Genomic DNA, 12,868 nt, shown 5'->3' with positions numbered 1-12,868 from the left:
CAGCATATATGATAAAGTCCAAGAAACTTTGAAGAGGCAACCCACTTTTGGTCAGTATATTCCAAGAGGACCTAAGCTCTAGAGTCTTTGAAGTTGGCACTTTACTAATTGCAATTGTAATTGCTGTTGATTAGCTGATGGATGTAAAATTGAACCCGTTTTTCATATCTACAGAGCTCTTAGTATGGTAGTTCCTCTGTGTTGGGTACTTTTACATGAGGAAGATAAAATCCAGCTAAAAGCGGGGGAAAGACCATTCTGTAACTGCAAAATTACATAGAGATAATTTTATTTTTCTTTTATCCTAAATCATATGTATATATACACACACATTTAGTCCTCCAGTTTATTCATCTTCATTGTGTTATGCTCAATTTATGTATTCTTTTATATGATGATCAAATCTCATGTTATTGAGACAATTTGAATTCCAACTTATTCATTAAGTTTTGGATAATTTGTCTGAGGTTTGGATATTCAACTTAAATTATTTTGATGATTATCTGTCTCAGGAACTGTCAGAGAGGACTAATATTTGGCTCCTGAGTCCCTGAACAATGATTTACAGAACAATATAATTCTATGAAAACCATATTGCTGGGAAACAAAATTGGTTAGAAATATGAATCTGGGGAATCTGAAGAAAGATTCTGTTGCTTCTACAGTGCATATTATTCTGTCACTGACAACAGGAAATATTCCCCTTAAAGCACATCACACAGAGTTCCAGTACTGTGACTTTTAGGCACTTACAAGACAATGAGCATTTCATAAAGTACTCCTCCTGCTACCTTCCACATCCATGACGTACCAAATACAAATATCCTGTGTTGTTCATCAAGGGCCCATAAGCATCATTTCATTTTTCTTTGTATAATCACATTATTCCCTCACCCCATTTATCTGTTCGTGGTGATTACAATTTTTGCCCATCAATCCAAATTTATTTTTCCAACATACAGTATTGAGTGAGTGAATCAAGGGGATGATCCCTCAAATGAAAATGGGATTGGCTAGTCACAAGTAGGTCATTAATACATCAGAAAAGTTACTGCTCTTCAAAACAATGAGAAAATAAATCTTTAAAGAGATTTACATTAATGTAGACCTGTTAATGAGCAACTGTAGTGTAATTTCTCAAAACCTGTGTGACTTTGTCACGTAATAAAATTTACATAATATTTTAAGGTCTGCATTTTTATAATTATCATAGAAATCACTTATGGTAACAAATGTCTTTCTATTGACAGCTTCTGAGATTTTTCTCTGTTTTAATAAAAATATTAACTCATTTTTCAGGGAATTAAAGTAGTTATTGTAATAAATTAAGTAGGGTATCAACTATAATTGGAATACCACCAAATTTCTTTACTAAAGTATTAATCTGATCCAGAATCTTCTTTACATATTACATAGGGACATTTCTTTATGAAATAGCTAAACAAAATGTGATCTGAAAATCATAAATTTTAACAAATCATTGTTTAGGTGGAAACATTTTTGAGAGATTAAAATTATACAGAAATATAAGGTTATAGGTAAGTCCACACAAGCAGACCTTTTGTAAAAATATTAAAGGGTATTTTATCCTTCAGGTAAAAACACAAGTTGTAATGACCTTATTTGCCATATATTTAGAATTGGTCAATGTTAGGAGATAACTAGAATTTTTACTCAATGCAGAGAGTTAAATGCACATTACTAGTAAGAGCGAAATTCAGAATGGTGTGCACAACCAAATACAAGCGAACACCACTAACAAACCATACCACTGTTTTGTGCATCTCTGCTATGGTTTTGAAAGGGATACAGTATCTGAGATAATGTAATATCACACACAATGAATATCAAGTTTAATTTGTGGTTTTATGTATTAACCTGAGGAGGGCACATATCAGTCCATAAAATGTTTATATGTCTCATAAGTCAAAAAAGCAAACAAAAACAAAACAAAACAAAAAAACCCTTAAGAATATTATATAGAGATGTTTAAATTATAGAATTTTTTGACAAAAAAGTTTATATAGTATTAATCACTCAAATAATGTAAATTATTAATGAAATTCATCTAAACCACATCTTGTTTGATTTAAAATGTGTTAAAATTAGAAAAAGAACATTTAATTATTTGTTTTACTTTTTATTAATTCTGATTGGCAAACTGGTAGTCTGAGTCTGAATCAGTTAGTACATACATATGCAATCCATATGTACACACACACACACACACACACACACACACACACATTTACTACATAATTTTAAAATGCATTGAACTATACAGGTAATTGGAATGCCAACAGCCATATTCCATAATTATAGGTAAGATATTGAACTCTGAAAACTTCTGATATTGAAGTTATTGCCATGTGACTATTTTGGGGGTTTGAGGTGTTGTGATGGTTAACTTTGTGTGTCAACCTGGCTGGGAAATGGTGCTTAGTTGTTTGGTCAAACACTAGCTAGATGATGCTGTGAAGGTATTTTGTGGATGTGACTCACCTTTGTCTTTAAGTAAAGGAGATTACCTGCAATAATGTGGGTGGACCTCATCCAATCAGTGGCAGATCTGAAGAGCAAAAACTGAGGTTTCCAGACAAGGAATTCTACTTCAAGACTGTAACACAGACATCCTTTCCTGAGTTTCCAGCCTGATGTCCTCACCTATAGATTTAGGAGTGAAACCTTAAGTGAGTTTCCGGTCAGTCACTGTACACTGTGGATTTAGGACTCACCAGCCCTGCAATCACACAAGCCAATTCCTTAAAATCTCTCTTCCCCTCTTTTATTTTTTCTCTATCCATAGATTACATACTGTATATGTAATGATAGGTAACATATATATAATAGACAAGTAGATACATAGATATAGAGACATAGATAATATTATAATCTTCCTTTATTGTTTCTGTTTATATTTGTCTTAAGAATCTTGATGGATGCAGTGTGTTCTGGCTTACCACTTACCATCTATATAACCCTGGGACATTTCTTTGACATCTCTGAGTATCTGCTTCTTCATCTTTAAAATGACGATATATTTATTTTTTTTTATCTTATTGTGTTAATAACACTTAACACGAGATCTACCCTCTTAACAGATTTTTAAGTTTTATAGGCACAGTGTCGTACACCAGATCTCTAGAACTTACTTGCCTTGCATAACTGAAATTTTATACCTGTTGATTAGTAAATCTCTACCTCCTCTTCCCCCTAGCCTCTGAAAACCACAATTTTATTCTTTGTCTCCATGAGTTTGACTGTTTTAGATACCTCATATAAGTATTAGTCCTTCTGTAACTGGCTTATTTCATTTAGCATATCCTCCAGGTTCATCCACGTTGTCACATATGGCAAGATTTCCTCCTTTGTAAGGCTGAATAATATTTCATCATATGTAACTAATAATACTTGTAAGTTTTTAATGAGGGATAAATGACATAAAGCATAAAAAGCATACCTTAAAAGTGACTGTCGGGGCTTCCCTGGTGGCGCAGTGGTTGAGAGTCCGCCTGCCGATGCAGGGGACACGGCTTCGTGCCCCGGTCCGTGAAGATCCTACATGCCGCGGAGTGGCTGGGCCCGTGAGCCATGGCCGCTGAGCCTGCGCGTCCGGAGCACCGCAAAAAAAAAAAAAAAAAAAAAAGAGTGACTGTCACTGTATTGGTGCTCCTGAAAAGATAGTGACTATATTTATTGCTATTTATATGATTAAGTTTGAAAAGAAAAACTAAAAAAGACAAGCCTTTGTAAAATTGTTATCTGTTCTCCTAAAACTATAGGAATTAGGTCCAGAGTTCTTCTAAAACAACTGAAGTGTTAATTTTCTGATACAGTGAGCAAAACTGGAAAGTGAGCAATTACAATGATTAAATACATTTAAACATTAAACTTGACAGACATGGAGAAAGAGAAGCAGGAATCTCACACACGTGGCTATGGCAGACCCTGGCTCTCGGAAGACCTTAGCAAGGCTAGGAGAAAGGGTGTTTTTTTTTTTCGTTTTAGAAATTTTAGGGGACAGATGTTCTTTCTAGTTCTCCCCTCTTCCCATCTCCTTTCTCTACTGCATCCCCCAGTTTTCTATTGTGTTCCCCAGCCTCAGCTGTGCCACAGACTTGTGATAACGTGAGTAGAAGGCACAAACTCTTCAGAGTGGTAGAAATTATTAAGGAGGGCAACGATGATTTTCAGTTTCCTGCATAGCTCCTTACTCCTCACTGGACTTAAGTCGAATTGGATTTGTAAAGTGTTTTGAGCTCCTCAGAGGCTGTTATGTAAATAGCAGGTGATACTTTAGTCCTATATTGTTTTTGATGGATCTTTTGCCCTATAGGATCTGCCTTCTCCCAATTTCACCATCAAGAAGAGGTTCATACGGGAATAAAGACACAGACCTACTAGAGAATGGACTTGAGGATATGGGGAGGGGGAAGGGTAAGCTGTGACAAAGCGAGAGAGAGGAATGGACATATATACACTACCAAATGTAAGGTAGATACCTAGTGGGAAGCAGCTGCATAGCACAGGGAGATCAGCTCGGTGCTTTGTGACCGCCTAGAGGGGTGGGATAGGGAGGGTGGGAGGGAGGGAGACGCAAGAGGAAAGAGATATGGGAACATATGTATATATATAACTGATTCACTTTGTTATAAAGCAGAAGCTAACATACCATTGTAAAGCAATTATACTCTAAAAAAGATGTAAAAAAAAAAAAGAAGAGGTTCATGACTTCTGTTCATCTTCAGTACTTAAATTTTCACCACATTAGAAGGCTAAGAAACCTACTCACAAAATGTAAGCAAAATACAGTGATAAACATTGAAAGTAAACAAAATCAAACAAGCAAGCTGAAAAAAACAAAACAAAATCTCTTAAAATTTTGGTTAATCATGAATCTGGGATAAACTCTCTATGAGACGAAGATCCGACCAGAACATGTTACTAGCTGTCATCTGTAGTCAAGTAGCAGTTGGATCTCATCATTGGGAGGGTCTGGGCCACCTGAGGGTGGCCCAATGGAGGGTCTTTGCCACTTAACTCTGTGGGATGACCAAGCCAATTCATCTTGAAGAGGTCCATGTTTTTCATTGATTAAAGGAAGAAATAAATGCTACAAACGTTTGTGAGGATCGAGTGGTACAATATATGTGAATGCAATTTGTTTATAGCATTTTACAATATACAAAATACTACTCCATGAAAAGTACCGAGGTGTTCCATAAAACAGTGGTTTATTTAGGGATAATATCTTTTAAGGCACTTGAAGTGTCCAGGAGAATGTTTTATTTTTAAAAAATTAACATTCAATCTTGCTTAGGCATCTTTTATTTGGTTTCAGTCCTCTGCTACTAAATCTCAACGATATTATTATGTACTTACATATCATAACCCCTTCTCAGTAAATGCCAGTGCCACATCAGATCTTTTTCAAAATAATTATTTTGAGCTGTGAGCTGGTCCACATTGCATGCTACTAAGGAGAACATCTGAAAGATTATTGAGTGGAAATAATTTGTCTCCTAGTTACTTTGCAGGTGTTTTAACTCAAAAGTTTGATCAACAATGTAAATATTACCTATTTAAGAACTTTTTTCATGGAATAGAATCATATAATAGTGTGCTCTTAAAACTTTAAACTATGTCCCTGTCTCTCTTCATAAAAATCAGGCCCCAAACAAGGGCTTCTGAAACTGTTTCTGAAAACCTGTCAAAATAATAAAAGACATGAGAGCATTAAAAATACATTGGAGTAAAAATATCTCTGAAATGAGGATGTCATTTCTTCTCTAATCATCTATTGCCATTAAATTGGAACATTGGTTGGATTTCAAATATAATAAGAGGTCTCTTAAATTTAACTGTCATATTATGTTACCCTATGTGATTTTATGAGATGTTGTGTTAGCAAAGAATGGGAAAGCACTGAATATAATTCAGAGTAGTATAAACTAGATAACGTGACTTGACAACTAAAATTTAAAAGGGAAAGTATTCACAGCAGTTTCATTTCAGATCTCCCTATCAAGTTATAAATCTAGCAGAGACGTTTAGTATGAAGGTTGGTAAGAATATATTTCCAGGAAATATATAAATCAAATTTCAGGAAAGATTCAAATTGTGTTGAGTAGTTTTAAGATACTTCTTGGTTTCAGAAAAATAATTTCTTTATTTAAGTGTTATAATGTAAAGTATGGCAAAAAAATCCAGTCTTGACAATACCATCACTAAACAATTTGAAACCAAATCCTTATTCTAACACTAAACAATTTGAAACCAAATCCTTATTCTAACACATTTCTTCCCGGAAAAGCAAGTGAGATGAGATCTCTAGCTTTGAATAATAGATATTTACATGGCAAAAACCATCCCTAATTGAAGACCCTTTTTAAAGCTATGATATTATTGTATTTAAATCATCAATATTTGGGGCATGGCTTACTTTACGAAGAGAAGATTCATTCTCTGCTGAAGCATAATTGCATTATCAGATATTAAGAAGAAGCCATAAACCACAAATGGAAATTAGCCCTCCAATGGCCATTTTATACTCTTAAGATTTTATTTTAACATTTCTGTTGTCAACCACAAGAGTAGCATGCTAAGATGGGAAATCCAAATTTCAACATCACTCCAACCTGAGTAAAATTTAAATGTATGAGCACTAAATTGAATAATCAATAATGGGTTTTTAGTCAGATAACCATCTCTTTGGCAGTAAATTGCATGTAGGCAAATCTATCTAAGCAACCTTCATCTTCATTAGTGTCACAGCTTTGCAGGATCTTTTAGAAGCCGGAAGATATTTTCATGTTTTCCATAGCTCCATTGTTTTTCAGCCTCCATTAAAAATTTGCAGCAACACTACCACTTTCATTGCCTATTCAGATTTGTAAATGGAATTTATTGCAAGCAATGCCATTTTACAGATTAAATTAATGTTATTATAAAGAGCTTTAAAACTCAAAGATATTTATGAGTCATGCTGAGAAAGGATCTGCACTCAGTTATAATGATTAATAATAAGTCCCCCAAGTCTTCACAGAAGAAATTGCCACGATGTGCATATTCTGAGCACAAAACAGATAACTATAATTCCAAAAGAGGAATTGAAGAAGCATTGCACCACTGATGCATCAGTTGGGGTTAGTATGGTATTGGTGGATTGAGTAGCTTTTGTTCTCAAAGTAGGTTGACCTGTGTATAGGAAAAGTTGAAAGTATTGCAAACAAAGTGTATGAGTATTTGAACATATATGTTTGTGGTGGACCATTATAATAATATTCCCAATCAATTTCACCTCTTCGAAGTAGGATATTGCTGGTTGCTCTTCCTGTCATCAACAGACGAAGTCTATTTGTCTATTCTCCTGTATATGGGCTAGCCATGTAACCTGCATTGGCAAACAGAATGTGACTCTTCTAGTCTTCAACTGAATGCACAAGTATGCAGGAGCCCAGCTGAGATGAGCTGAAGAATCACCTAGCCAACCTACACAATCCTGAGAAATAAATCGCTGAAGCCACTAAATCTTGGAGGTATATGTTTTACAGGAATAAATAAATCAAACAATATCATAACTAAATCACTTAAGCTTAACACTGGAATACTGCTACTAGTTTAACCTTGAGAATGACAATATATTTGTTATTTCTTAAATATGCTAAGTGTAGAAAATATTTCTGAATATTTCATATAAAATAATATCCTAATATAATATTTTTGTATTGAATATATACTTTGTTGTTATATTAGGAGTTTCATAGATGAAGGTGAAGTTCGCATCCCTGTTGCATGAATCAATTCTCTTCCACACACTGAGAGGATACAACTGCCTTTAACCAATAGGAGCAAGCAGTGCATGTTGGCAAGAAAAAATAACCAGGTTACCAGGTTTGAGGTAAGGGAGCATATTTTAAAGATATTCTAATAGTTGAAATGACTAATGATAATGTGGCAAAGAAAGGGAAAATGGGGCATTGACAGCCTGCTACACATGAGGTGGAAGAAGGTGAAGTAGTCTAAATCACTGTAATGGTAACAGCAAGATAAGCGCAGGTGTTTCAAATTGCACAGACTGGAATTTTTCTTATTGGCTTCTAAATAAATGTGTGGTGTCCCTTTGCTCCTATTTGAATATAAAAGTTTGAGAGAAGGAGCAAACAAATAAGAAAAAACGTTAACAAAAGATAGAAAACTTGGGACTTCCCTGGCGGTTCAGTGGTTAAGACTCTGTGCTTCCACTGCAGGGGGCACAGGTTTGATTCCTGTTCGGGGAACTAAAGATCCCACATGGCGCGACCAAAAAAATAAAAGAGAAAACTAGATAATGTACGAATCTTCCTAAGTGGCTACAAGGATAAGAGGAGGACTTGTTAGATTTATTGGAAGGAGCTACCCAAATGAGGATGAGTTGTGATGACTTTGTTTTGTTTTGTTTTCTGAATGAGCCCAAAAGACAATCAGTAGTAAATAACTTTCTTGGGAGCAAGTGGAAGTTTATACCTAAAATCTAGAGTTAACTGGTTTTGTGTTTGGAGATTTAGTAGAAAGAAAAATGCTGAGTCATTCTGGAAAAGTAAACTTTACATGAGTCAACTTTGTTTATATTTTTTTATACATTTATTTATTTATTTTATCCATCTCTGGCTGTGTTGGGTCTCCGCTGCTGCGCACAGGCTCTCTCTAGTTGCGGTGAGCAGGGGCCGCTACTCATTGCGGTGTGAGGGCTTCTCACTGCGGGGGCCTCTACTGTTGTGGAGCACCAGCTGTAGGCGCCCGGGCTTCAGTAGTTGTGGCACACAGGCTCATTAGTTGTGGTGCATGGGCCTAGCTGCTCTGCAGCATGTGGGATCCTCCCAGACCAGGGCTCGAACCCATGTCCCCTGCATTGGCAGGCGGACTCATAACCACCGTGCCCCCAGGGAAGTCCCTTAAAAATAAATATTTGCCTGAGGAGGCATTGCAATTATATTATCATTTCTAGTAAATTGATCATTCGGGTTTGGAGTCAGGGTTTGGGAATGTAAAATAAAAACCCCAAATCATTATTTTACTATAATAAAATTTTTGATATAAAAAGATTGGTGATAACCTAGTGTTCTCAGTCAAGTTCCTGTTCTCAGCCTAGAGAAGCTCAAGTTTTTAAATTCTGTGGAGGGAACTAAACGGGTAGATGGTGAGTGAGGGCAGGAAAACAAAAGGCAGCCAGACCTCAGGAACAGATGGGAGGGGAGGTCAGCCTGCAGTTCTCCCACCCAGATCTCTCCTGTTTAGACCTAGAAATGTAGGCAATTAGCTGGAAGAATCATGGAATTGCTGACACTATTCTATAAACTCCAATAAGCCATAGAACCAAATCTATATTAATATTCAAATTGATGCTGACAAGCACCACCAGGTGGCACCACACTGCAGTTGGGACTTGAGTGGATTTGATCCTCATCCACACTCAAAGGTGTTCTCACGTATTGCTCAGGATCATCGTAATAATTACATCAAGCTCTCTATAACACCCATTTTAGATAAATGGATTTTCAGATTCCTCTTGGAGTTTTACTGTGTACACCAAAAAGAACAAAGCCTAGACTTCCATGAGTTTTACTATCTGCCTAGTCCATGTGATTTAGAGACAAAGGGATTTTAGCTAATTTAGAAAACCTACATAGGTTAGCACCATACTCTGAAAATCACCTGAAGACTTACCCATCCAGTGAGAATGTTTACTGGGGCCAATAACCTTCCAACAGAGGAAAAGTTAAAAAAAAATCCCCCCATTAAAAGATATATATCAAAGAAATAAGTTGGTCAAAATATAGGAGAAAACGAGAACCTAGAGGACATTTGCTGACCTTTAAGAAACAGCAGGAAGGAATTCTGTTTTCTTGTGTGGAAAACTAACTTCCTTACATACCAACATCTCACAGATAACAATTGTAATATCTGGGCAAAATATGGGGATCTGAAAAGTAAAGACAAGCAGGCCAGTTTTGAAGAGGACCCATCCAATATCTAAAGGAAGTTATTGGCCAGGTAAGTTTCCTGTTTTGCGGGCTTTACACCGAAGGCAGTGACATAACATAGGAAACTCCAATAGAGTGCCTTTCATTGTTCTGGCCGGAAAAAGAGAGAGCTGTGCCAGTCAGGATGGGATCTCAGAAAGGAGAGAGTGAGATCCAAAAAGAGAGAAAGGACTCAAAACTTCTGTGTTTAAATACTGCCCAAGTTGCTGGCTCACCTCTGAAACATGCATTCGCGGGGTAGGATGAAAACAGTACAAACTAGGATTTGATATACAGCAAGGAAAATGAAGGCTTGAGATGCTGTCCACTCAGGCAAAGCAAAGGTTTCCATTTGAGTCTAACCAGGTTAATTTTCTTCTAAAGCAAAAACATCAACCCTCTTCAGAGGACTAGAACAGTATCCACAGACTCTCCATAACATTATGCAATTAAACTTGAAAATTTAGACAAACGTACAGATCCCTAGGAAAATAATACTTACCAGATGTCAAGAATGATTTTGAATCTATAGTAATTATAATATTGACACAGGGATAGAAAAATAGAGCAATGAAAGAGAAGAGAGCCCGGAAACACATCCTTGTATCCACTGATACTCAACTTACAACAAAGGTCTAACTATAGAGAGGGAAGGAAACATATGGAAAAAAGTGAAATTAAACACCTACTTTGCACAAAAATCATCTTGAGATGGGTCTAAGCCTAAATGTGAAATGTAAAATTATTAACTTTTTGAAGATAATGTAGAAAAAGATCTCCTTACCTTGGGTAGAAAAATTTTCTTTTAACCTAGAATAGAAAACACTAAGCAATAAAGAAAAAGGTAATAAATTCAACCATATTAAAATTAACTTTTGTTTCTCAAAAGATACCATAATATAGAAATGCCAATTAAAACCACAATGTACAGCCACCAGATTGGCAAACATTTTAAAATTTCACATTATCAAATATTTGTTGATGGTACGAAGCAATTGCAGTATCCATATACTTCTGCCAGACATAAAAGTTCATCCAACTGCTTTTGAAAATATTATATTATATCCAGTGTATTTGAGGAAATTGTGATTCTAGTTTTGATTATACACTAGGTACCTGGAAACTTTTTTTTTTTTAACAGCCCCAAACTCGAAACAACATAATTTTCAATCAACAGTGGAATGGAAAAATAAAATATGGCATGTTAATCACTGGAATACTATACAGCAGTTATACTTGGCACTGGTACAAGATATGCTTGACATTGGTCTATAAAGTGATAAGAAGCTTGAACCAGAATAAAATAATCAACTACTTCTCAAAGCATGCTAGATTTTGTTTGTTTTAGCAAGATTTTCTCAATGGATATACAGTACATTGATTCACATCCTTGTGTTTTCATTTACATTCATTGTGGACTGATCACTTGAGAACAAACTCCTTTGAGTGGCATTAATATACAGCAAGGAAAATGGGCAAACTCGATCTGCATACTATAACATAACCATAAAAACATGTCTAACAAAGAAACAAAACATAGAAATTCACACAATATATTTCCATTACTTTAAGATCTAAATGAGAAAAAACTAATCTATATTAACAAGTGTATTAAAACAAGAAAGAAAGAAGATGAAAAAATGATTACCATAAAATGTTTCTTTATGAGGGTGTATTGTGTGTGTGAACATAAAAGGACTAATGGGGGAATCTCAGAGGTGCTGTAACTGTTCTATCCTTTGATTTGGTTGATGATTATATGGATGTATATTTCATAATTATTTTTAATACTTATGAAAAAAGCATGCTTGGGAGTTCCCTGGTGGTCAGTGGTTAGGATTCGGGGCTTTCACTGCCATGGCCCGGTTCAATCGCCTGGATCGTGAGCTGAAATCCCTCAAGACCCATGGCACAGCCAAAAAGAAAAAGAAAGAATAGCATGCTTTATGCAGTTCTATATGTGTGTACTGTATCTCATATTAGACAAAATAAGGACAAGGAAATGTGTGTGTAATGTCTAAACAAACAAACAAAAACTGTTTCGGGCCAAAGCAAAAGGTTAGAAAAGGGATAGTTTAAATAAAAAGAAAGGGGTTTGTCCTTTGTCCAAAGAAAATCACACGTATCTGATTTGAACAGAGCAATAATTTAAAAAAATGTAGACAGTCACATTAGGCCAGTTGAAGAATCCAGAATGAAAGGGAATTTGAGATTGTTGCACGTTGCCTTAGAACTGCTGAAAATAATGAGGTGGCTCTGAGATAAAGGCAAGACAAAAGGAGGAAGATACATAAAGGCATGAAAACATCCCCATATGGCTATATTAGCCAGTCATTGGAGGTCATGGGGAAAAAAGTCTTAGCGAGGTAGCTACAAGTGATCTAAGAAGAAGGAAGGGAGGGAGAGAGGGAGGGAAAAAGTAAAGGAAGCAATAAAACAATAATATAGTCACCCCCCCAAAAAAAACCCCACAAAAATCCTTCAAGAAAGGGGAGAAAATACAAAACAGAAAAGTTGCCTATAGAGAAATAAAATCTGGAAACCACAGAGAAGAAAAAGAACATGATGAGGATAGAATGTATTGAGCAGAATAAAGTGAATACAAATGGGTGGACCACTATCTATAAAATCCTAGTGCCCAAAAGAATAGACCTCAGTGACTGAAGATCGGCATCAGCTCTGGATGAGACTAGGGCTTCCCAGTAGTGGCTCCCAGTGGTCTGGTGTCTTGTTGACTGAAAAGAGAAGTGCCTGTCCCCATGCTTGTACCATGCAATAGTGAGATGGGGACAGAATGATTATGATACACACCTGTTCAAAAAGTGAGGGAATGGGAAGCATGTAGTAGTCAGTGATCTAAAGCGATT

This window comes from Globicephala melas, chromosome 7, assembly GCF_963455315.2.
Source record: "Globicephala melas chromosome 7, mGloMel1.2, whole genome shotgun sequence".
NCBI classification, from domain to species: Eukaryota; Metazoa; Chordata; class Mammalia; order Artiodactyla; family Delphinidae; genus Globicephala; species Globicephala melas.
This window is presented reverse-complemented; position numbering follows the sequence as displayed.